Here is a 26,705-nt window from a genome sequence, read left to right as displayed (position 1 = left end):
CATAAATGCTGACCTGGCAAACTCTAGGTCATGAGTTAATTCCCTGGTACAAGCCAAAAAATAACAAATGTAAGCAAGACTATGATACAGCTTAATATTATCCACAGTACCTCAGTCAGTGATGGAAATTTAAAGCACATAATAGTGATATGAATGATAAATGCACAATGTGTCAGTAATAGCATACAATCTGGTTCAAGGCCCCCAAACTGAAAAGAATAGTAATCCAACTGCTCAAGTACCCTGTTTACAATACTTCAAGACTAAAACCAGTATGCTTCCCATTCTTCCTTGCAGGAAAAAGAGCGAATTTTCAGGATTTTTGGAGTTACAAATAGGAAATCTTCAACCTTGAAACAAGGGCCAGGTATATCCTAAATGGGATCAGCTAATGCAGTGTAAAAACAGTCAACAGAAATGATATTTTTGAGGAAGGAAGTGCATTCTCTGAGTCAGACAGCATGAAGTGCTTAATAAAGACACTAAAAGTACCTGTTTATTTATTTTAGAGAGTACTGGGACTCAAAATCAGGACTTTTTACTTCCCAGACAGGCAATTGTGCCACTGAGCTACATCTCTCACCTAAATCCTTTTATTTCTTAGTGCAAAGATGACCCATTGCAAAGCCAAGGACAGCGAGCAAAACCACCATTGGGCACAACATGAGGGACCGCCCTCCTGTGCTCAGGTCCCTGGGTACTTCAGCTGGAGAAGTTTGCCTAGAGTGGCTCACAGGCTAAGGGACATACAGCAGTGCAGGCACTTGAAACTAATACTGCCTCCGGTCCATGTCACAGAGCAGGATGTGTTTCATGTAGCTTTGTGCTCCGGGTGCAGCAGTGAGTACACCAGCATAGGGTCACTTCCACGTGTGCCAATGTTTGCTCATGGTCAAGATGTGACTGTTTCTGAAGTGTTTGCTATACAACTTGCACATGCCTTCAGCAACAACCACAGAAGGTTTCAGTTAAGCACAAAGTCTGTATTGACAGTTGGACCCTGAACCATCTGTAGGATTCAGCAGAAAAATTTTTTCAATATTCTCCTCTTGTCCAGGGACTATCCCTGAAACTGATATGTAGAACAGTGGACTAATTAATTTTGTGGAAGACATCTGAAGGCAGTCCAATATTGAGTTCATCATATGACTCCAGTTGGGGGCTGGTTAGCTGTTTTCTACTGAGAAGTAAGAGCTGAGAGTCCCAGAGTATGAATTTTAAAGTTATGAGTGTTAGGAAAAATAAGAAAGAAACAAAGTTACAAATTCAATAGCACAAGAGTTTTGCAGAAATACCTTTGGTGGGACCTTCCGGCTAAGTACATCACAGTAATTGCATTCCTACGGGTCATAAGGTCCTATATACAGTTATCAACACAGAGGAGAACTGTGAAAGAAAAAGGAATGGAAATTTCAAGTGGTAAAACTCAGAGAAAAGAGGTGGTACTTGCCAGGAACAAGACTTGAGAAATGATTATGAGAGTGGCTGACTAAATACTGTGAGTTGTGGATTATACTTTTCATTACTTGCCCTTATCAAGCCCTGAAAATACATCAGCTGCAGGTGAAAAGGTATAAAAGAATGAAGGAATTTCAAGCACTTCCTGTTCAGCCTAGGATTGTGGCTATCATATCCTTCATGAGTTATTCAGAAAGAAATCTGCAGTAAAGCTGGAGACTTCAAACTTAAAACAGAGGATAAAGTGATAAAAAGACTAGCAACAAAAAGCCATGTATTTCAGCAAAGGACAATAGAAGATACATCCCAAAATAGTCACACCAAAGAGCAGGAGTCCAGCTTTGCTACTTCAAAATTACAGAAACAACACTAGCTTTGAAAAGTGAACTCTCAGAGCACAAATTTCCTCAAGAGTGGCAGCCTAGAAAATACACTCCTCTAGACTGTGTGCATAGTACTCCACAGTCCGGGTGGTTGACCCTTACAGTCAAGAGAGAACAAAGCCAGGTTTCTGCTGCAGCTAGAAACACAGATTGGTGTTACCCAACTTGTGCAGGGTTTTGGTGCATGCAGAATGCAAGAAGTATGGGTTCAGGATGGCTTCTGTCCAGTTTTTGGAAGAATGATTGATTGGCCAAGATATGCACCTTTGAGAGAGTACTGTAAAGCTGTAAATGTGATGCCAAAGAGATCTACATGATTGAAGGAGACAGAAATATGGCAATTCTGAGAGAAGCTGCAAGGGGTAAATAAAGTGATTCCAGACAAAAAAAGATAAGAGCTATAAACACCAGCAATGTCACAGAGATAGAGTTAACCAAGCCCTTTGGAGTGCCTGTCTTCCCACAGATTGCACCAGATGCTGCAAGTGGAATTATAGAATTTACTACTTGCCCTGCTAGAGTGTTGTCTGGTTTAGTTCTTGTAATTCTAGCACAGGGATTTGGAGTGAGATTAGGTGAATAATTGAGCCAAATAGACTGCATGTTTAAGATCATCCTGGGCTGCTTAGTGAAACCCTGTTTCACAAATACTTAATTTAAATAATAAACAAATAGATAAATGACAACCTGATGTAAAATTCACAAAATGGTTTTTAAAAAATTATTTGTTCAGCAATTACTACTAAGGTTACATTGTATCTCTTCCTCTTTAATATTCCCAGTTTTAAATATAATCACAGTTTGAGCACCATTTGGTGCAGTATTTTGCTTTATTGTTTAATGTCACTTTTTCCCTTTACAAAATGTAAACAGCATCATAACATACTGTACTGTCTAAAAGTATCCTAGAAAAATCCCTACAGTCAAGTACCTGAGTTGTCTCCTACAGTGTGTTTGTTGCTGTTGTTGTTGTGTTTGTTTTTTTCCTGATTGCTGGCAGTACATACATGCTCCAACATGGCCATCAGCCACAGAGTTCTCCCAAATACTTTGTTTTAGAAAAGTAAAACTCCTGCCACCATAGGCAGGTTCAGTGCATGCACTGACATGAGTGAGTCAGGTTGCCCACACCTGCACAGTGAGGGATGATGAGAAAAATAGCACCAAAAGGAAGAAGAAAGACTCTATAATCTGTTGCTTCATTCTGTGAGCTCAGCCAAGGGATTAATTTTTGTTTTGCTCTGCTAAACTCACAGAATGAAGTGAAGAGCACACAGGGAATGTGGGATACTCAGAAAATAACAATATGGGGACCAAATATGTCTTCAGTGGTGATTAAGGTGAGTCAACTGTACATTAGCAAGAAGCTGCTCCTGATTCCCAGTCTGGCACAGGAGGCAGCTGATCTCTGGCCAGAAAAATAAATAACACATCCTCAGGGAGAAGAAATAACACTTTTGCAGGATGAGAATGAGACAACTCAAGTGGCACTGGAGGTCCCTTGGGGGAAAGAATGGCAGAGGATCAGAAAATAAGGAAGAGACAAAACTATTGTACTCCACTTATCTAAAGGAAAAAAGGCTCCGATGCAAATCTCAATAGAGTGGAACAGAAAACTATTTCATTGAAATTAGAACAGAATACATTGCCATTAGCTGTCATAAAAAATAATAAATTAGACCAATGTAGACTACAAGAATAACATGAAAACACAATATTACCAGAGAAAAAGAAAAAATGATCAGAAATTCTATCTGTAATCATGACACAATTACATTTGAAAATCTAGAACAGTGTTTGATTTCCTCCTACAAATTCAAATTACCACTGTGTGTGGTGTAACATGCTTGGGAACCCAGCACTTGGGAAACTGAAGCAGGAAGTTTCCCTTATTTCTAGGCCAGTTTGTACAGTATAGTGACTTAGGGCCAGGCAGAAATATATAATGGGACCCTTTCTCTCACACACAAAAAGGCCAAATTAATAAAATACAGAGATAGAGCAATATTTGGCAAATACAAATTACTGTAGACTATAATTTCCCGCTAATATTTGAACAGAGCTCACAGTGAAATCTTTCCCAGATTGATCTTTCAGGTGGCCTTATAGCCCTACCTGTACCCACCTCCTGACAATCACTACCTGATATTCAAATAAAATTAGTTACAAAATAAAACTGCAACATTTCAACTTCCACCAAAAGCACTAGTGCTTTTAATTAAAAGCACTAGGTCTCCATAACAGCTTCCCAGCCAGACTCAGTTCTGTGATTGGAAGGGCTAGTAAACCCATATCCTGACCTCAACAGGAAGACCACCCAATGAAGATTTCATGTCCTCATCTATTTTTCCTAGTGATATAAACTAGGCCAAAAAACAATGGAAACTAAACTGTTCTTCTTTGTGTGTCCACAGTAACTTATGTCAACACATGCAGGCAAACTCCACTGCAGCCAGGGAGGCTGCAAGGATGGGAGCAGGAACAGGAAGTCCTTTGGGCTTTCTATAGAGTCAGGGGCTCAGACCTTACATCAATAGAGTCCTAATTAGCATAATGCATTGGATTACATTGGCTCTCCCTCCTGAGTGGATTGCTTTTCCTGTTGACTCCCTTCCAACCCAGGACCTGAGCATCTGAAACAACTACAGTAAATTTTGCCATTTTCAGGACTGAAGAATATACCACATACCGCTCTGCTGTAGTAAAAGCAACACACAGAAGATTCTTGGTCATTATGAGCTTTCTGTTCCTGAGTGTTTTCCACAGAAAGTGTGAAAAACTCAATTTTGGCGAGGATTTTGGCAATGCTTGTAATCTCATTAACTCAGACAGAAATAAGAGAATATTGGATTCGTACGCATACTCGACAATTTAACAACATTCTTAAAAAATGGAATTCAATTTGAAAAGTTAGGACACATTTCAGCAGTACAACAACTCTGGTTCCATCCTGAGTAATGTAAAATGAAAAAGAAGGAGAAACCAAAGAAGACACAAAGGAAAGGGGAGGACAAGAGAGAGAGGAGAGCCAGGACAGAGCCTGGCCTGTGTGTGCAGAATGAACCAGAGTGTGAGGTGTGTTTGTGTGGGCATGTGGTGGATTCATGTTCCCCATTATCTGTGCAATCACAGCCTGATTCAGTGTGCTGGCTGGATACCCTTGGACATAACCATCACATATTTGGCATTAATAGGATCCTTTGTGATAGATTCAGAAAGACACAATAGGGTGTGGAGAAATCCCATAATCCTAGGACTCAGGGAAACTGAGGTAGGATTATCACCATCAGGTTGAGGCCAGCTGGGGCCACAGAGTTCAAAGTCGGCCTGAACTGTGTAAGAGACCTTTTCTCAAATGAAAAACAAGAGTATTTCAGGTATAATAGTGTATGCCTGTAATCCCAGCAAGTAGGCAATTGGAGTAAGAGAATAAGTGTGAGTTCCAGGCCAGTTTGGATCACATGGTGAGCTCCAAGTCGGCTTGAATCCATAGAGATACCTTGTATTCAAAGAATAATGAAAGCAGCCAGATGTAGTAGCAAAGGTCTCAAACCCCAGCACTAAGGAGGCTGAGGAAAGAGAATTGCTGTGTTTTCAGGTTAGTCTGAGCTACAGAATGAGTTTAAGTCTAACTGGGACTACATATCAAGACCCTCCATCAAAGAAAGAAAGAAAGAAAGAAAGAAAGAAAGAAAGAAAGAAAGAGAGAGAGAAAGAAAGAAAGAATGAAAAAGGATGGAAGGAAGGAAGAAAAGGAAGGAAGGAAGGAAGGAAGGAAGGAAGGAAGGAAGGAAGAAAGAAAGAAAGAAAGAAAGAGAGAGAGAAAGAAAGAAGAAAAGATTACCATGCTACAGTTTTAATATTTTTGTATCTTCTATGTGCATATGTGCATGCTTCTGTGTGTGTGTGTGTGTGTGTGTGTGTGTGTGTGTGTGTGTGTATGTGTGTGTGTATTTGAATCACCTTGAAAACCTTTCTGCGGCATTTTCATTCACCTATAGATATGACCCTGTTGGTGCACTTTAGCGATGTAAAGATTAAGACCTTACTGTGTTCTAAAGCTCCAGCATAAACAAACTTGATGTGGGGGTCCATGCCTTTAATCCCAGCACTAGGGACCCTGAGTTAGGTGGAGTGCAGATCTACATAATGAAATCTTGTCTCAAAATATAAGAAACAAGTGGAATCCCCAAACCTGAACATTTAGGGACACAGGCACTTCTCTATAAGTCTACACAAATCCTGGAATCCTCTGCGGGAACCCCTGTCTCTGTCTCAGGGAAGACAAACAGCCTACAAACACCTCATTTTCTCTGAAGTTCTGCTGGATGTAAAATCCTCATTTCTTTATCCAAAAGGAAAACCAGATAAAAGTTCCTCTGAAATATCATCTTCTCCCCAAACAGGACTCTCAGTGCCCCTGCCTACTACCCCTCTATGATTTCTCCTTTGCCATGCCCCCTGCCATACCTACTCTGCCTTGTAGGAAGCCAACTGCAAAGTGTTGAAATCTATGCAAAGTTTGAGCTGGTATAAACCTTTCCTTATGTAAATTTGAGTGACAGGTATTTTGTTTCAGCAAGGAGAAATGTGATTATCTAGGTGTTGTGGAGCATGCCTATAATCCCAACGTTTGAAAAGCTGAGGCAAGAATAGTGTTCTGAATTTGAGTTCAGGCTGAGCCTCATAAGTGAGTCCAATGCCAGCCTGCACTATATAGAAATCCTGTCTCAAAAACATAAAAACAACAAAACAACAACAACAAAAAATACAACAAATGGCCGGGAATTTAGTTCAGAGGCATACGTGCATGCCTGGCAAGCTCTAGGTCATGACTTCATTCCCCAGTATCAAAAAAAAGACAAGTGTAAATAAGACCCTGATACAATTTAAGATCATCCACAGTAACCTCGCTGATGGAAATTTAAAGCAGATAATAGGGATAAGAATGATAAATGCTCAATGATTCAGTAATAGCATAAATTTGGGTTCAAGCCCCCAAACTGAAAGGAAGAATAATAATCCAACTGCTCAAGAACCCTATTTACAGTATTTTAAGACTAAAACCAATATGCTGTTCATTCTCCCTTGCAGGAAAAAAAAGAGTGAATTTTCAGGATTTTTGGAGTTATAAATAGGACATCTTCAACCATGAAACAAGGGCCAAGTTTATTCTAAATGGGATCAGGTAATGCAGTGCAAAAAGAGTCAATGGGAATAGCACTTCTGAGGAAGGAAATGCATTCTGCGAGTCAGACAGTATGAAGTGCTTAATGATGACACTAAAAGTGCCCTTTTATTTATTTTAGACAGTACTGGACTTTTCACTTCCAGGCAGGCAATTGTACCACTGAGCTACATCTCTCACCTGAATCCTTTTATTTCTTAGTGCAGAACATGATCCTTTGCAAATCCAAGAACATCAAGGAAAACCACCATATGGAACAGCATGAGGGACAACTCTCCTATGCTCAGGCCTCTGATGAGCCCAGGGTGCTTCTGCTGGAGAAGTTTTCCCAGGGTGGCTCACAGGCTAAGGGAAACATAGCAGAGCAGGCACTTGTAACCAATACTGCTTGGGTCTAGGTCACTGAGCAGGCTAGGTTTTGGGTAGCTTGCTTCTCTGTTGGTGCAGCAGTGAGGACAATGTTCACCAGCATAGGGTCACTTGCTTGCTTGACAGTGGTTGCGCATGGTCAGGTTGTGACTGTTTGTGAAATGTTTGCTATACAACTCATACATGCACTCAGCAACAACCACAAGAGGTTTCAATTAAGCACAAGATCTGTATTGACAGTTGCACCCCAGACCATCTGTGTGAGGATTCAGCAGAAAATTTTTCAGCATTCTGCTCTTGTCCAGGGACTATGCCTGAAACTGAGATATAGGACAGTGGCCTAATTAATTTCGAGGAAGACATCTGAAGACAGTCTAATGTTGAGGTCATATCATGACTGATTAGCTGGTTTCTACTGAGAATCAAGAGCTGAGAGTCCCAGTGAATGAATTTTAAAATTTTGAGTGTTAGCAAAAGTAAGACAGTAACAAAGTTATAAATTCAATAGCACAGGAGTTTTTCAAAACTAACTTTAGAGGGACTTTCCTGGTAATTACACCACAATAATTGCTTTCCTACAGGCTATAAGTTCCTTATATGGTTGTCAACACAGTGGGGAGCTGTAAAAGGAAAAGGAATAAGAATTTCAGGGGGAAAAAGAAAGAAACAATACCTTCCAGTGTCAAGACTTGAGAAAATGATGGTGTGAGTGGCTGCTTCTCAAGCAGAGCTAAATAATGATTTTGAGTTGTGTGTTATACTTGTCATTACTGGCACTTATCAAGCCCTGAAAGTCATCAGCTGCAACGTATAAATGTATAAGAGCATGAAGGCATTTTAAGAGCTCTCTGTTTAGCTTAAGACTGTGGCTGACAGAATTCTTCACTGACTTAAGCCAGAATGAAAGCTGCAATAAAACTAGAGCCTTCAAATATAGAATAGAGGAGAAACTGCTAAAAATAATAGCAAGAAAATGTTGTATTTCGGCAAAGGACAATAGAAGAAACATCCCAAAATAACCACAACAATCAGCAAGACTCCAGGCTTTGCACCGGAAAAATTACAAAAACAACACTAGCTTGAAAAGTGAACTCTCAGAGCACAATGTTCCTCAATGATGGCAGCCTAGAAAACACACTCCTCTAGACTGTGTTCATAATATACCAGAGTCCACGTGCTTAAGCATTACAGTCAAGAGAAAAGAAAGCCAGGTTTCTGCTGCAGCTAGAACCACAGATTGGTGTCACGCATCTGGTGCAGGGTTTTGCTGCATGCAGAATGCAAGAGCTGTGTGCTCAGAAAGCCTTTCGTTCAGTTTGGGGTAGAATGACTGACTGGCCAAGAAATGCACCTTTGAGAGGGCACTGCAAAGCTGTAAATGTGATGCCAAATGTGTGTGGAGATCTACATGACTGAAGGAGACAGAAATATGGCAATTCTGAGAGAAGCTGCAAGGGGTAAATAAGGTGATTCCAAAAAAAAAAAAAAAAAAAAAAAGATAGGAGCTAAAAACACCAGCAATGTCACAGAGGTAGAGTTAACCAAGCCCCTTGGAGTGCACGTCTTCCCAATAGATTATATTATTTGCCCTGCTAGAGTTTTCTCTCATTTGGGTCTTATAATTCTAGCACAAGGTTTTGGAGTGGCATTAGATGAATGATTGAACCAGATATATTGCATGTTTATGATCAGCCTGGACTGCTTAGCAAAACCCTGTTTCACAAATAGTGAGTTTAATTAATAAATAAATAAATAGATAAATGACAAAATGACTTAACATTTACAAAAAAAATTTAAAGCTGATTTATTCAGCAATTACCACTAAGGTTAATTTCATCTCTTTATTCCTTAGTAATCACAGATAAAATGTAATCACAGTTTGAGCATCATTTGGTGCAATATTTTGCTTAATTGTTTAATGTCACTTTTTCCACTTGCAAAATGCAAACACCATCACTGGTGGCCACATACTGTACTATCTAATAGTTGCCTAGAGAAATCCCTATAGTCAAGTACTTGAGTTGTCTCCTAGGGTGTTGTTGTTGTTGCTATGTTTGTTTCCTGAGTACTGGCACTACATGCATGCTCCACCATGGCCAGAAACCACCATGTTGTGAAATTATTTACAAGGAGCTAAGAGCCATCAGGTGTCACCTTCTCCCAAAAAAATTGTTTTGGAAAAGTAAAACTCCTGCTGCCATAGGCAGGCTTACTGCTGGCATTCACATTAGTGAGTCCTGTTACCAGCCCCTGCACAGTGAGGGATCCTGAGAGAAAAAGCACACACAGGAAGTAGAAAGGCTGTACTCTGTTGTTTCACTCTGTGAGCTCTGCAAAGGGATTCATTTTTATTTTGCTCTGCTAAACCCACAGAATAAAAGATGGGGAGAGCACACAGGGAGTGTGCAATCTTCAGAAAACAACAATATGGGAAGCACCTATCCGTAATGGTTGTTAAGGTGAGTCAAGAGCACATCAGCAGGAAGCTGCTCCTGACTCCAAGCCTGACCCAGGAGGCAGCTGATCTCTGGCCTGAAAAAAATAACGCATCCTTATGGAGAAGAACTAACTCTTTTTTCAAGATGAGAATGACACAACTCAAGTGGCACTTGAGGTCCCTTGGGGGATAGATTGACAGAGGATCAAAAAATAAAGAAGAGACAAAACTGTTCTACTCCCTTTACCTAAAAGGAACAAAAGGCTCCAATGGAAAACTCAATACAATGCAACAGAAAACTATTCCATTGAAATTATAATAAAACGCATTGCCATTAGCTGTCATAAAAATATAATAAAATGAATCAATGTAGATTACAAGGGTAACATGAAAACACAATATTATCAGAGAAAAAGAAAAAACAATCAGAAATTCTATCTCTAAACATAACACAATTAAATTTGAAAATCTAGAATAATGTTTGGTTTTCTCTTACAAATTCAAATTACCCCTGTGTGTGGTGTCACTTGCTTGTGATCCTAGCACTTGAGAAACTGAGGAAGGAGGATTCCCTCATTTGTAGGCCAGTCTGTACTACATAGTGTCTTAGGGCCAGTCAGAACTATATAATGGGACCCTTTCTCTCACACACAAAATGCCCAAATTAATAAGTTACAAATAAAGTAATATTTAGCAAATACAAATTAAATGCAGAATATATTTTGCCACTAACATTTGAATAGAGCTCACAGTGAAATCTAGCCCAGATTGATCTTCCAGTTGGCCTCCGGGCCCTACCTGTACCCACCTTCTGACAATCACTACCTAATATTCAAATAAAATTAGTTACAAAATAAAGCTGCAGCATTTCAATTCCCTCCATTAAAAGCAGCTGGTCTCCATAACACCTTTCCAACCAGACTCAACTCTGTGATTGGAAGGTCAAGTAAACCCATATCCTGACCTCAGCAGGAAGAGCACCCAATGGAGTTTTCCTGTCCTCACATATTTTTCCTAGTGCTTTAAACTAGACACAAAAATGGAAAATAACATGCTCTCCTCCTGTGTGTCCACACATCCAGCAATGGATAGAGACAAACTCCACCACAGCCAAGGAGGCTTCCAGGATGGGAGAAGGAGAAGAGAGTCCTCTAGGCTTTATATACAGTTAGGGACTCAGACCTTCCCTCAGTAGAGGCCTCAATAGCATAATGCATTGGATTACACTGGCTCTCTCTCCTGGGTGGGTTGCTTTCTCTGTTGACTGTCTTCTGACCCAGGACCTGAACATCTGAAACAAATACAGTAAATGCTTGCCATTTCCAGAGTTGAAGAATGTACCATGTACCATTCTGTTGTACTAAATGCAACATACAGATGATTCTTGGTCATAATGAGGTTTCTGTTTCTGAGTGTTTTCCACAGAAAGTGTGAAAATTCCAGTCATGGTGAGGATTTTGACGATGCCTATAATCTCATCAACATGTAAAGAAAAATGAGAATATTCGATTGGTGCCCACACTGGCCAATTTAACAACCTTCTCAAAAAATGGAATCCAACTTAAAACCTAGAGATATATTTCAGCAATACAACAACTGTGGTTCCATCATGAGTAATGTAAAAAATGGAAAAGGTGAAGAAGAAAATCAAGCAGAGACAAAGGAAAGGAGAGGAAGAAAGGGAGAGGAGAGCCGGGACAGAGCCTGGCCTTGCTTTTGTACAGAATTAACCAGGGTGTGTGGTGTGCTTGAGTGGGTGGGTGGGGAAGTTATATCCTCCTTTATCTGTGCAGTCACATCCAGATTCCTTGTGCTCACCGGATGCCCTTAGACATAATGGTTACATATGCCATCAATAGGTTCCTGTGTGATAGGTTTACTAAGGAGAAATAGGGCATGGAAAAATCAGAATAAGGTCAAATCTGGTTTGAATTGCATATTGACACCTTTTCAGAGAGAGAAAGAAAGGATGAAAGAAAGAAAGAGGAAAATTCTACATGCTAGAGTTTTAATACTTTTGCATCTTGTTGTATTTGAGTGTGTGCATGCCTCTATGTGTGTGTCTGTGTGTATCACCTCGAAAATCTGTGGTATTTTCATGCACCTCTAGATATCTCAGTGGAGATACACTTCAGTGACATGAAGATTAGGAGCTCACTGTTCTCTAAATCTTCAGCATTGTTTGTTTAACTGGATGTGGGGGCCCATGTCTTTGATCCCAGCACTGGGGAGGCTGAGTTAGGTGGAGTGCTGATCTACATACTGACACCCTATCTCAAAACACACACAAAAGGTAAACAAGAAAAATCCCAAAACTTCAGCATCCAGGGGCAGAAGCACTTCTTTAGAAGTCTCTCACAATCCCTTGGCCCCTCTGTGGGAGCCCTTGTCTCCAGGTCAGGGAAAACAAAGAGCCTCCAACGTCTCCATGGGCTCTGAAGTACAGCTGGACAGAAACTATTCAGTTCTTTTTTTCACAAGGACAACTGGTTAACAGTTCCTCTGAAATATCTGCTTCCCAATCCTGCACTATAATGTGCCTATCTGCTTGCCAGGGTCTGTTTCTCCTCTATAATGGCCCTCTGCCACGCCACCTGCCTTGGAGGAAACCAACTATATTTTGGAATTTTTTCAAACTTTCAGCTGATGTAAACCTTTACTTGTTTAATTTTTTGTGTCAGGCGTTTTGTTTCAGCAAAAAGAAATGCAATTAGTTAGGCATGGTGGTGCACAAATATAATCCCAGCACTTGGAAAGCTGAGTGAGGAACAGTGCCTTCAATTTGAGATGAGGCTCAAAATGAAAAAAGGAAAAATGTAACTAAGACCATGATACCATTTAAGATCATCCACAGTAACCTCAATGATGGGAATTTAATCCAAATAAGAGGGTGTGTGCATGCCTCTGTGTGTGTGTGATAAATATATGATGCTTCTGAAATAGTGTAGACTCTAAATTCAATCCCTCACACTAAAAAAGATAAAAGTAATAATAATCCAAGTACTCATGGACCCTGTTTACAGTTCTTCAAGACTAAAGGCAATCTGCTGTTCAGCCTACCTAGGATTTTAGAGATACAACTAGGACATTTTCAACCTTGAAACAAGGGCAAGGTGTGAGTAACACAAATTGGGTATGTAGTGCAAAAACAGTCAATGTGAATGGTGTTTTCCAAGATGGAAATTCATTTTCTGAGTCAATTAATGAAGTCTTTATTAAAGACACTAAAACTATTGATTATTAATTGATTGATTGATTGATTTTTAGAGGGCTACTGGGATTTCAACTCAGACTTTGTGCTTGCCAATGTTTGTGCCACTGAGTTACATCTCTGGCTCCTATCCTTTCACTTTTTAGTGGAGAAGATGTTTCATTACAAAGGCAAGGACAAGTAAAACACAATTGCTGGGCACAGAGTGAGGGACAGCCCTCTTGTGCTCAGGCCCCTGGCCAGCTCAGGGTACTTCTGCTGCAGAAGTTTGCTTAGGGTGCTGAGGGGCACACAGCAGTGCAGGCAATTGAAACCAGTGTTGCCAGGGTCCAGGTCATGAAGCAGGCTGTGTTTCAGGTAGCTTGATGCTCTGCATGCTGAGGTGAGGACACTGCTCCCTGGCATGGGGTCAATTGCCTGTGTGCCACTGCCTGTGAATGGTCATATTGTGGCTCTTTGTAAAATGTTTCCTACAAAACTCATACCTGTTCTTGGCAGCAATCACAGATGTCAGTTAAGAACCAAGTCGGCATTGACTGTTGGACTCAACATCAAGTGTGTTAGATTTTAGCAATTTGGCAGCATTCTGCTATTGTTTAGGGACTATGCCTAAAATTGAGATGTATGACAGTGGAATAAGTAAATTTGTGGAGGACACCTCAAGACTATCTAATGCCGAACCTGTGGCATGGCTGCTGTTGGGGCTTGTTAGCTGATTTCTATTGAGGAATAAGAGCCAAGAGTGGCACAGTCTGATATTTAGAATTTTGAGTGTTAGGAAAAATAAGACAAGATACAAGTTGAATGGGACATGCATTTTTTTGGAACTCACGTATGTGAAACCATTCTGACAATTACACTAGAGAAGTTGATGTCCGATGAGCCATAAGGTCATGTATACTGTTATCAACAGAGAGGGGAGCTCTGAAAGGAAAAGGAATGGGAATTTTGAGGGAGATAATTCAGAGGACACAAGGGGTACCTGCCACAGAAAAGAATTTAGAAAGGCTTGTAGATGCTGTTTCTCAAAAGCAGGGCTAAATACTGAGTGTGAGTCATGTATTATAGTTGGGGTTACTGGGCCTTACCGCAGAACGAATATGTATCTGCTGCAGATGTAAAGGTATAGCAGTATAAAGGGATTTTAACTGGTCTCTGTTCAGCTTAAGTTTGTGGCTGTAAGATTCCTTCATTGAGTTTAGCCAGAGAGAAAGCTACATTAAAGGAACCTTCAATCACAGAAGAGAGGAAAACCTGGTTTCTAAAAGACTTGCAATAAAAGACCAAGCATTTAAGCAAAGAACAACAGAAAACATATCTCAAACTCATCACACCAACCAGCAAGACTCCAGGTTTTGCAAATTCAAATTACAAGCAACACTATGCTTTGAGAAGAGAACCCCCGGAGCACTATGTTCTAGAATGAAGATAGCCCAGATAATTTGTTTTTCTGGGTATCCTACATAGTGCTCAACAATACTTTAACTCCTACAGCTAAGAGGAAAGAGAGCCAGATTAGTGCCCCAAATAGCAGTACAACTTAATGTTACACACATTGTGCTGGGTTTTGATGCATGTGGAATCAAGAGTTGTGAATCCAGAAAGGCTTCTGTACAGTTTTTGGAAAAATGATAGACCAAGGAGAGTGCACCTTGGAGAAGGCACTGTGAACTTGTGAATATAGTGTCAAATTTGGGTGGAGATCTAGATGACTAGAGAAGACAGAAGTATGGCTAGTCTGAAAAAAGCTACAAGGGGTGATTTAACATGTTCTAAGGAGAAAAGCCAGGAGAGCTATAACCACAAGAATGCCACAAAGGCAAAGCTAACCAAACGATTTGAGTTCATGTCTTGCCACACATTGCCCTAGATGCTGGACATGGAACTACAGAATTTAATATTGCTCTGTTAAAGTTTTGTCTGGTTTTGATCTTTAAATTCCATCACATGGTTTGGGAGTGTGCAGGCAGTAAAAAGTTAAGACACGTAGGTCATATGTTTAAGATCAGCCTGGGCTGCATAGTGAAACACTGTCTCAAAAATAATTAAATATAATAAATACATAATTTACAACATATTCACAAATTGGCAACAAAAAGTTGAATTGACCCATGGTTACCACTATGGTTAGATTTTCATCTCTTCTTTCCTTAGCATTCCCACATTTAAATATAATTACAGTTTAGGGATCATTTGATGTAGTATTTTGCTTTATTATTTAATGTGGGTTTTCACATTCACAAAATGTAAATGCCATCACTAGTAGCCACATACTGTATTATCCACAAATTGGCTGAAGAGATCCCAACTGGCAAGCACTTATGCTGTATCACAGGGTGTTGATGGTGTTGTCATTGTTTGCTTGTTTCCTGAGTGTTGGCACTACATGCATGCTCCATGTTGGTCAGTGATCTTCATGTTGTACAGTTATTAAGAAGGAGCCAAAAGCCACAAGATTGCACCATTTCTCAAGAAGTTTGTTTTGGAAAAGTAAAATTCCTGCCACCCTAGGCAGGTCTACAACTATTAGAGAGTCACGTTCCAAGCCTCTGCACAGTAAGAAGGGCTACTGGGAGAGAAGCACACACACGAAGTAGAATGCCTGTAGTTTGTTTTTTCTTTCTATGAGCACTACCAAGAGGGTTCATTTTTTATTTCACTTTGCTCACAGAATGAAAGAAGTGAAGAGCACCTGGGGGAGTGGGGACCCTTTGAAGGCAACTACATGGGGAGCTCCTATGCCAGCAATGTTGATTAGGTTGGACCAGAAGTACCTCAGCTGCAAGCTGATCCTGCCCCCACTGACCCAGGAGGTAGCTGGTCTCTGGCCAATAGAGAACACATCCACAGGGAGAAGGAGCAAGTATTTTTGCAGTTTGAGAATCCCAAGTCTTCGAAATTCAGGAAGATGGCAGCTTGATTGGTAGCAGGGTAGAGAGCCTCTCTGAGAAAAACAACTCAGATGCTAGAATCTAACAACATGGAGAAGACCAGACCAAAGTAGAGGGATTATCACAACCAAGGAAGAAACTGAGGAAAAAGAAAAAGAAAGAAAGGAAGGAAAAACATGGATGAAAGGTTGGGACCAGATGCAATCACTGGAACTGGTTCCGTGTTGTGCTGGGCACATCCTAGAATCAGAGGATTCATGATCACACTGAAGCCTCAGCCGCAGAAACTTGGAGTTGTTGAGTCCCAGGCCCTTGGCAGGAGGATACAACACAGCCTAGAGTGTAGCCAAGGTGGAGAGCTGTGAGTGCTGGAAATTGGGTCCCATGGCAGGTGTGGCCAGCTGGAGGACATATTGGATTTGGGCATGAAGGGGCTGAACCCAGAATCACAGTAGCATCAGTCAACCACCACTGGCTCAGAGAGGACTTGTGGGATCTGCTTAGGCTGGGTCACACCTCTGGTTGGGACCCAATAGCCAGGGACAAAACTGTCCCAAACCTATGATGTCCGCACAGAACAGACTAGAATGCTGAAGGCCCTCAACAGTTGGCTGACTCAGAGAAGAGGGGCAAGCCTGCATCAACCCGTCATGCACCTCAGATAACAGTAACTGTAGAAGGCAGCAAGCCCCCATCCAGCATGCTTCAGAAAAACTGTAAGCAATATGGAGAGAGCCTGAGACCTCCACCACATAGCTGTCTCAAAGAAACCAGAAACATGACAAGAGAAAAAATAAGAAAAAGTCTCCAGCCACTGACCCTGGGAAAATGAGTCCAGGAGAGGTAAATACAGAAGAGATCCAGGGCACGAATCATGAAATACCAGGCAAAGCACCAGCAGACATAAAGAAATACATTTCTGACCTCATAGACGAATGTAAAACTGCAATTTTAATCCAAGTGAGGCAAAATATAAAAAGATTAATAAAAGAAATGCTAAGCCCCTGTCAAGAAGACACAGATGGAGCAACCATCTGGAGCAACCCAGAAAAAGAAGAAAAACCTTTTTTGAAGAATATAGACAAAATCTAGACTACATGAAACAGATCCAAAGAGATTACTAGGAAATTAAAAACTCCATTGAAAGCTGGCAAAATGCCTTGACAGAAACTAAAGTTAGACTTTCAAAACTTGAAAGTAGATTTGCAATGTGTGATCATGAAAGTAAAGACCTCTTAAAAATACAAGGAACCAGAAAGTAACAATACAAAGGCTAGAAGACAACGAGAAGATCTATAACTTAAGAATAAAAAATGTGAGCGAAGAGGCAGGAGTAAGTACAAATGAATTACAAAGGCTATTCACAGAAATAATTAAGGAAAACTTCCTAAGCATAGGAAAAAGAAATGATATGCAGATAAGTGAGGCATACAGAATTCCAATCAAGTATAACCAAAACAGATCTACACTCAGATATATAATAATCAAGATCCCAGAAATTCACCACAAGAACAGAATATTAAAAGCAGTCAGAGAAAAGAAACAGATTACCTATAAAGGAAAATCTATCAAAATAACGACAGACTTCTCAATGCAAACTATCAAATCAAGAGTAAAGTAGTCCAAGTACTGAAAGAAAATAACCTCCAACCCAGATTGATATACCCTGAAAAACTCTCTCAAAATTAGTGGAAAAATAAGATGTTTCCAAGACAAGGAGAAACTGTGGGAGTTCTTGACCACCAATCCAACCCTACAAAAAGTACTGAAGAATATTCTAGAGAGAGAGAAAAAAACAGTATTCCAGCAACAGTGGCAGAGAGACCTCAATCAATGGGGCAGGCAGTGGAATGAAGAAGAAAAGTGGACAAATAATAGCAGAAAAATAGAATAACAGAGATGAGGCAGAGAAGGTTGGCATTAATCGCTAACATAGATGGCCTTGATCCACTAACAAAGAAACACATACAGAGTAGTACAGGACACAGGATCCTTCAAGATGCTCTGAATAGGAAATAGATTCAACCTGAAAGAGGGTAAATAATCCAAAAGTCAAAGATGAGAAAATGATGCTCTATGTGACAGGGAACCAGAGAAAAATAGGGACAACTCATCCAGCAGCTGCAGATAGATTGGAAAGTCATAACACTTTTGTGCAGTGGAGAACAACTCAGCTATAGGGAAAGAAAACCTTAAGGCATTAGTAAGTAAAGGAATACAGCTCAAGATCAAGCTTGGGAAAAGGTTTAGCACCACTCAGATAGATAACGGGTTGCCCCCCTCAATCTAAAAAACTGAAGGAGTTAGTGCTACTCAAAATATACAAAGCACACCTGGGAAAGGGGAGGAATTGTCTAAAAAGGAAGGCAGAAGACATTGTTAATACTGTATCAGGATTTAAAATCCACATTAGTCTTATCATTCTGTTTAGTTTGATTTTATTCTGTTCCAGTCTGTCTACTCATAATAGATTTGAGGGCACAGACAACTAGCCCAAAAATAGCAGGATATACTCTGGTAACTATCCTTAATTTCCTATTAACATAAACTGAAGCCCTGTATTACGTATATTGTCTTGTTATGACTGATATTATTTGAATCTGAATTGTGAGACCACCCACTGTTTTTTCCTGACTGATTTTATTCGAATTTGGTATGCTTGGTAGTATCGAGTCTAAGAGTAGAGGAAACTACTCTGAAGATAACAAGATGCAATAAGATACCGATATTGGTTTGATTATTAACTGCTTTTGAAGTCCTGCGATATCCCCAAAGTTCTGTTTTTATTAAAATTGCTAAGTAATGCTATGTTCAATTATATTATGCCTGATGATGTAGACAATTCTATTAAATATAACAGACAGCATAGTAACTACTGTAGATCACCTAGTATTGTAGTTTTATGTCTTTTTGTTTCATGGTTTTCTAAGAATTTGTTTTGTTGTCTTGTTTTGATTTGTTTTTCTCTATAATTCAGAAAGAAGAGGTATCCATGTAGAGATTCACACATGTGTTGAATTTCTAAACAGTTTATCAGAACAGATTATATAATGCATGATATAATGAACACATACTCTGAAGAAGAGACAGTAAGATACCCAGTGCTAATTCTGTAGCATTATAATATAAAATCTAGAAATACTATTATTCACTGTTTAGAGTGATATTAGCCTAGTCTCCTATGTTTAATTTCAACATATGTAAAGATATGGACAGCTATTTCAAAGAGAATGAGAGACACTATAGCAGCCATTGCTGACTTCCCCATTGTCTGGTCTTGAAGACCTAAAAGCCTTCATCATCCTGTTCTGATTAGTTCAGTACTATAATTTTCAGTATGTATTAACTATGTGTGAAGATGTGGACAACTATTTGGAAGAAAGTAAGATACAATATGATAATGAAGATCTCCAGTGGACTTGCTTTGAAACTCGAGTTTCTTAAAATTGTTTCCTTATGATGTTTTGTTTTTAATTTACCCTCTTTAAAATAAAAAAAGAGAATCCCACGTCTTCACCTTTCAACAGTCAAAGTGAAAGAGGAATGTGAAGCTCAGGCCCACAGAGGATGGCATGATATGAAGCTCCATCAACCATGGAATCATGCAGACATAAGTGTTAGAAACAGCCATCAAGACAGGAACAGGACCATTTCCACCAATTGAGAATCTCTGCTGAGATGACCGAGAATGGGAAGACTCAGCAATTGATGTAAAAGGGCCAGAACCTGCAGGCTCAGGAAGAAGAGTGGAATTTGTATAATGCCAGGCATGGGGACACCACCAGAAAAATGAAGGCAGAGGAAGTACCAGTGGTGCTCAAGAGGTTCTACTTGCAACTGGTGGCAGCAAAAAAGACAAAGAGCTGCCTACTAGGGAAAATTCAAGCTTGGGGCTGTCTGGGGCACTTGTCCAGGTTGCTGATACCTTCTAGGATGTAGCTCTTAAATACAATGATCACCAGAGTCATCTATATCAAAAAGTAGTTCCTTGGGAATCAGCATCATGTGTTGCCTGCTGCCAGATTAGACCAGACAGACCCAGCCTGTGCCTATCAGTAAGCACCATTCACAGACTGAAGGTAGAGAGAAAAAGGTGATACAAGCAATCCAGCCCAGTCTGGGAACCAGCACCCTGTGTGGGCCACCACTGGACTGGAACAGACAGACCCCACCCTTTCTGGCATGCAGACAAGAAGTACCAACACCCCCCACCAATGTAAGTGACCTGCTTATGAAGAGAAATAGAGGCTGTGATGTTAGCTATGGAGATGAAATGCGATTGGATGCCTGTGGTGCTAAACTCAAGTCCAGAGATCCAGAAACCAATGAAATGCAAGTTTTTTTTTTCAGGGGAAGAAGGTAAGGGGGACTTCCAGGACTTGACACTCAGCCAGGTGATATGAAGTACAGGCAGAACTATGTGATTTCTACCACTGCTAGGTATTTTTCTGTCACAAATCTTGTGGATTTCACAAAATTATCATTCACACTTAGTAAAACATTGAAATACGCTTTCTACCTTTACAAAAGAACTCATGTGATGCATTAGAAGCAGTGTGTTTCTCTATCTTGCACTGTTAATCATAAAGTATGACTCATTAGTAACTTCATATTAAAAAATTTGGTCTAAAAATAAAAATCACCAGTAGTACATGTCAGAGTGCACAAAATTTTATTCATATTGAAATAAATTAATCCAATATAATTTTATAATAACATTCAAATTAAAATGATAAAATGATAAATGTGTATCCCTTTATTGTTTGAATTCAATTTAAAAATTAGATATCTACTGCTTCCTTGTGGTATTATAATGACAAGGACTTACATGTTGTGAGCTGTGCAGCATTCATATTGAAGAACATTATATAATCCATTTCACGCTAGCAATAACTGCAACCTCAGCAACATTGCTGTCACTATGCCAAGATAAGCTGATACACACTTATCCCAGTGAAATTCAGTATTAAATGACATTCTTTAAATAAATTGAGTCATTGCCTTTCTCTACATTCTGGACTGATTTGCAGTGTATAGAACTGAAATGTATAAGTACTTGATTAAATTCACCAAAAAAAATACCTGAACAATTTTCCTCATTTCTGCAAATGTTTTAGGGCAGAAAATTTAAAACATCTCACAGAGTAAAACTTTTAGATTCCCCACAAAAAGCTCTTAAAAACATGCAGAGTTCTCAGCTCTGCTGACAATACATGTATCTTTGATTGTTGCTTGATTGGTTGATTGGCATTGACAGGAACAAAGTCACGGCCCTTTACACTGAAATATATCTTCAAATCTGTTTCATTCTTATGTTGATACCGGCTTTTATTAAACACTACTTTGCTCAGGCTCCTTCTGCCACATCACTCCTCTGTACTAGGCTTGCACTGATTTTTGTTCACTTGTGGTTCAGCTGGACCATGTCCCATTACTGTCCATATGTTATATATTTTTCAAGAATAAGATTATTTTCATAGTTTTCTCTTTATATTTTATGGTTATCTTCATGGCTTGTGTTAACCAAGTGCAGCATACAATTATGTGGGAATTTCAAGGAATTTTACAAGACACAATCTTAAGCCCTATTTGAAATGCAATTTAATTCACAAAATTTTAATACTTTATCTCTAATTTATCAGGAGTTCCCCAGTTCACAGTCACCATAGCCCAGGAATTACTGATGCATAGGACCTAGTTGTTGATGGCCACTTTACACTCCTTGGTCTTTTGATCACATCAAGTGACAGCGGGCTGGATGCCGAGAGATCTCACCCCTCCAGTCACTGTTCCCAGATGAAGAAGAAACAAGATGGTCTTCATGCAGGACAGCTGGAACTTGGCCAAGATTTAATATGTGAGGAGTCTGGTCATCAGGGGGATGCTTCACAGTAAGATGGAAAGGAGGAAAACTTTATTTGTTGGAATTTTTCCAGCCCTTGTCACATTTCATGGAGCCTGTTTCCTTGTGTTTTGCTGGACCTTGACTGTAAGGTAGCAGTGGAACACAATCCTGATTACAGGGGCTAGAGGAGCCCAGGCAAGACGAGTATGGCTGACCTGGGACTGGACACTGCACTTTAAGTTTTAGGTCCTTTGGGCAATGGAGGAAGTTTCACAGGTCCTCCCTGAGGTAAATGTGCCTTCAGCTAAAAGGCTGGATAGGTGAGGCTTCCTTTCTTGGAATGTGTCACACTGGAGCCAGACACAGCCTTATCCCTGGGTTCTGACACTGGAAATCTTGATTGCACTTTTTCCTAACAGATGCTAGAACGTGCTTTGATTCTACACGTGGATATGTGATGTGTGTGTGGAGGTGAAGGGCATGACCCAGGGTGAGTTTCTTCTTAAAACTTTGAGGAACATCATCAGAGGACCTAACAAATTTCCAGCCATTTGTCTTGAAGCATAGAATTGGGTCCTGGTAGAAGTTCTTTTTTTTTTTTTTTTTTTTTTCTTTTTCCTTTTTATCGGTACCGGGGATCGAACTCACGACTGCCTGCTTTCAAGGCAGGCGCTTATGCCGCTGAGCTAAACCCCCAGCCCCCTGGTAGAAGTTCTTGGAAAGAAAATTTGAAAAGTTAGAGTGATTCACTTCTCATCTTTTTCTGGTGCACAGATGCTCCTCTCAGATCTTTTGTTGTAAGAGTGTACAGGGCTGAATGAGCTCACATCAGTTGCCTTGGTGGGGTCTTCCCATGTGGAAACACAACTCAGAGCTGACCTGGTCTTGGGGACATGGGAAGACAGTGGCCTAGCAGGTTTCTGTGGGAGAGGAAATCTCACATTAGTCAGTCCCTTAATAGCATCATTTCATGAAAGCTGACCTATTGACCCATGTCTAGATGGAAAATATAACAAAAAGTGAATGGGTGAATTAAAAAAAAGTATAACAGTACAACCACCAAGACAAAAAAAAAAAGAAAAAATCCAAATTGTGATTATTAAAAAGGAGAAACTGATAAAATGAGAATGCACATATGGAATTACATTTCACACACAAGTCTTGGTAGTACCTGTCTATACTCCCAGCACTCTAAGAAGGTGATGCAGGAGAATAGATTGATCACAGTCTGAGAAAAAGACAAACTAAGAGGTACCTCAGCTCCAAATGAAAAAAAAAAATACAAAGTTCTGGGTATTTGTCTTAGTACAAAGACCCATGGCTCTAACACTCAATCGAGAAACACAAATAAATTTAAAAACAGTGAAAAAATCCAGCCACATGCCATTTAAGACAAGTCTCATTTCAGGGGCAGGGAAAGGAAAAATTACAATATCGATCTGATTTTTATGAGCTATTGTTTGCTCATATTGCATCATATTGCCTGCTGGGAAAGTCAAGGAGACAAAAGATTTTCCCAATGTTATGTAAATCACAAGAACATTTGAGGGGCAACTTGGGACTTTTAGTGAAAGTTGCCATGGCTTCATATAAGATGGGAGACAACATTCGATTAAACACTTCGCTATTGTACTAAAATTCTTCCACTGCCATTTGTTGGACAATTTCTCAAACAGAATACAAGTTTTCAAACTAAGATTTATAAAGGAGAAATAGAACTCCTCTGAGCCAGCCTACGTTTTACCAACTTCCGCACTTGAAGTGCACAGAAGAAAGGTCTGTAAAAGGACACAGGAATAACCACAGCAAGGACACCCAGTTTCACACACTCTCATAAAAAGACTGCATTCCATTGACTCTATGCAGCTGCTCAGTGGCACTGTGTGGGAAAGTCTGGGCAGTGTGCATGGCACAGGTGACTCAGCTTCTGTCTGCAACCCCTCCTTCCTGCAGGAAAGATGCTGTTAATTTTCAGGAAGGACTTTAACTTCTGAACACACAGGGGACAGGAAGCATCTACAAATGCTGAAGCCAGGTCCTGATGTTTGTGTGTTGGAGAGGAGAGAGAAACTCAAACCCCTATGGACCTAGCCTGATTTTTCCCATACTTATTAGTCTCAGAAGCTGATCCCATCTCCAGGAAGACCCTCCTTCCCTACCCATTACTCAGCATTGTATACTTCCACATAGAATTTAATTCTCCACAGCCTGCTATGAATAGCAAGCATTCCAAGATATTTCATAGCCCCTGCCCATTAGCAATTCTCAGTACCAAAATCAGTGAGGGGCCCTCAGAGGTCAGGCTGCTCTCTTCTCCAAGCAGTTTTTTTCACTGTGCTATTGATACATATACAAACAGAGCAGAGGTTGAGGTATTGGATCCTCACTTTCCAGTATTATAGCACACTCTAATCCTGTAGGACCCTCACCTTGGTGTGTTTCTTCTTTCTGTCTGGGTTACTGATGGGTCCCTGAATCTGAAGTTGCTGAGGATTCTTTGGGTTCAGATTCTCCTTATCCTCCTTATTGGAGCTCAAGGGCAAGAAAGGAAAGGTCCCACTGCAGCTCTTCATAGGGCATATCTGGCTTCTTTCCTTGTGCCCAAAAGCTCCACAACTCTTGTGTTGCACCTGTTGGTAAAAGAGGGCCTGGTAAATGAGTCAGCTGAAATCATAAGGATCTTTCCAAAACTAAGGCAAGTATACAATTTGGCATTTGCGTGTCCATATGAGAGAGGTGACATAGACCTAGGTCTATGAGTAATCAAGAGGATCAAGATGTTCAGTGTCTACCAAAAGGAGATTTTACAGAGAAATTCAAGAAAAAATGAATTCAATGTGCAAAGAGATTAAGAAGAGTTTGAGTATGGAAGCAACTTGAGTCCCAACAAAACATGAAATAAAGATGGAGGTTGATCTTCAAAATCTCTGAATGGGCCTGTCAGCTAGGCAGCAATAACACAAGCCACAGACATTTGGATTAGAGACAACTATCAGTTTAGACACGAGGGCCATGTTGAAACCCACGTGCAAGGGTACAAGACTCTCCTTCTTGGGGCTGGGGATTTAGCTCAGCAGCATAATCACCTGCCTTGCAAGCAGGCAGTCATGAGTTTGATCCCTGGGACCAATAAAAAAGAAAACAACAACAAAAAAAAAGACTCTCCTTCTCTTCTGCACACTCCCAAGCATCCACTCACCATGGTTCCCTCCCTCTCTGATAGAACTTTAGGCTTCATAGGTCTCATCGGCTGCTTCTTCAGGTCCTTGTTCTCAGGTGCTTGAATCTGCTGCAGAGCATAAAGACCTGGCCTCTGCTCCATAGGTTGGGGCTTCTGTCCAGCCCTGATAATTGGCTGATTGTTGAATTTTTTTACTCCTAAAAAGGAACACACTTTGTGTATACACAAGCTAAGTTCTTCATGTGCTCACTTCCCCAAGCAGGGATGAGAAGTTCTCAATAAACATTCTGTCACACACACTAGAATCCAGTATTCTCAGTACTGATAACTGAGCCTGTCACCCTTTCTCATCATCTAGCCCCTCCTAGTATAGGATCCTGCCTGAGAAAACACCATCTGTTATACACACAGTGAAAATTGATGTGTGACCATGCATAAAACAATTGGATTCTGCACTTCTTCCCAGCACTGTCTCCAAGTTTTCCACCTCTAAGAATATTTATCAAATCCAATTATGTAAGAATCAAACGCACATTTATGATGTTTCACAGGAGATTCCTAGAAGTTTCCAAAACTTGACAGGTCAACAGCTGCAACACATTAAACATATTAACTCACACCATTCAGTCCAGTTCTAAAAGTTTGTGTGATGGTGAGGAACAGAGGCAGAAGTCTCGAGCATGTTAAGGTGATCTCTACAGCCCACATTTGTGTTGTGTGTAGGAAGCCCCTTCAACACTCCCTGGTAGTCACGCTACCTCTTGGTTTGCTCTCCACATCTCTCAGAGGTTGTGTGTTGCTGCTCCACTGAAGGGTGATGGCTTTTATTTGACACACAGCAGGCTGTAGGGTCCTCCCCTGGCATCAGTGGAAACTGAAGCATAACTTCCACAGAAGCATCAGCTTCCCATTTCTCTGTCAACATATCAATCTGAGAAAATAAAAAGATAGAATAAACTGTTTCAATTCTGTAGATGGGAAGTAGCCTCAGGAGGAAAGAAGATAAGTGGATTTCCAATGTTTTGATCTACTGGATTCTATAGTAATCACTTGAAATTTCTCTTGCTCCACAGCACACCAAAAGTCTGGCTATGACCTCAAATATGGCTTCCCCCTAAGGGGAAAAGATTAATGGTAAGCTCCTAAGTTATTTTGTGCATTTTCAGCAGTTCTACCAGGTGCTATACATCCTGATTTGGTCCATGCTCTTGGTAACTTATGAGTGCCTGTACATTAAGCTTGTATTAAGTGCTTTTCTAGTCACTGAAGGACTGCCCACCTCAGAGTTGACCCTGAACTAACTCCACTTCCTTTCTCTCTCTGCTTCAGCACTTACATCATATTGTGGAATCCCACATCGTTTTAAGATCTGCTTCCCCTCTTCCATTGAGATAGTGTGGGAGTCCATTGCTATTGGTCTTGTCCACGAGGTTCTCTTTCCCTGAAGAAGACAGAGAATGACACCACTGAACTCTCCACAGGGCTGAAATGTCCCCTGAGTGGGACACAGTTGTCCCATTCCCAGTCTGTGCCCAACACCTCCTTGAGAGCCCTTTCCTGAGAAGTCTATGTAGGTATGCTTAGACCAAGATCAGTATCAGGGCAAATAAGTAATAAACACATAAGTCAAAAACAACTTGATCCTTCATGTCTATCATGGTTCACACACTTGGAATGAACAACCCTCATCAAGAAACCTTTATGATATACTATGAAACAATTGGAAAAAGCACATGTACTTG

Source organism: Cavia porcellus, unplaced genomic scaffold, assembly GCF_034190915.1.
Source record: "Cavia porcellus strain 051 isolate PalLab524CR breed Dunkin Hartley unplaced genomic scaffold, mCavPor4.1 scaffold_7, whole genome shotgun sequence".
Classification (NCBI taxonomy): domain Eukaryota; kingdom Metazoa; phylum Chordata; class Mammalia; order Rodentia; family Caviidae; genus Cavia; species Cavia porcellus.
Note: the sequence above shows the minus strand (reverse complement) of the source record.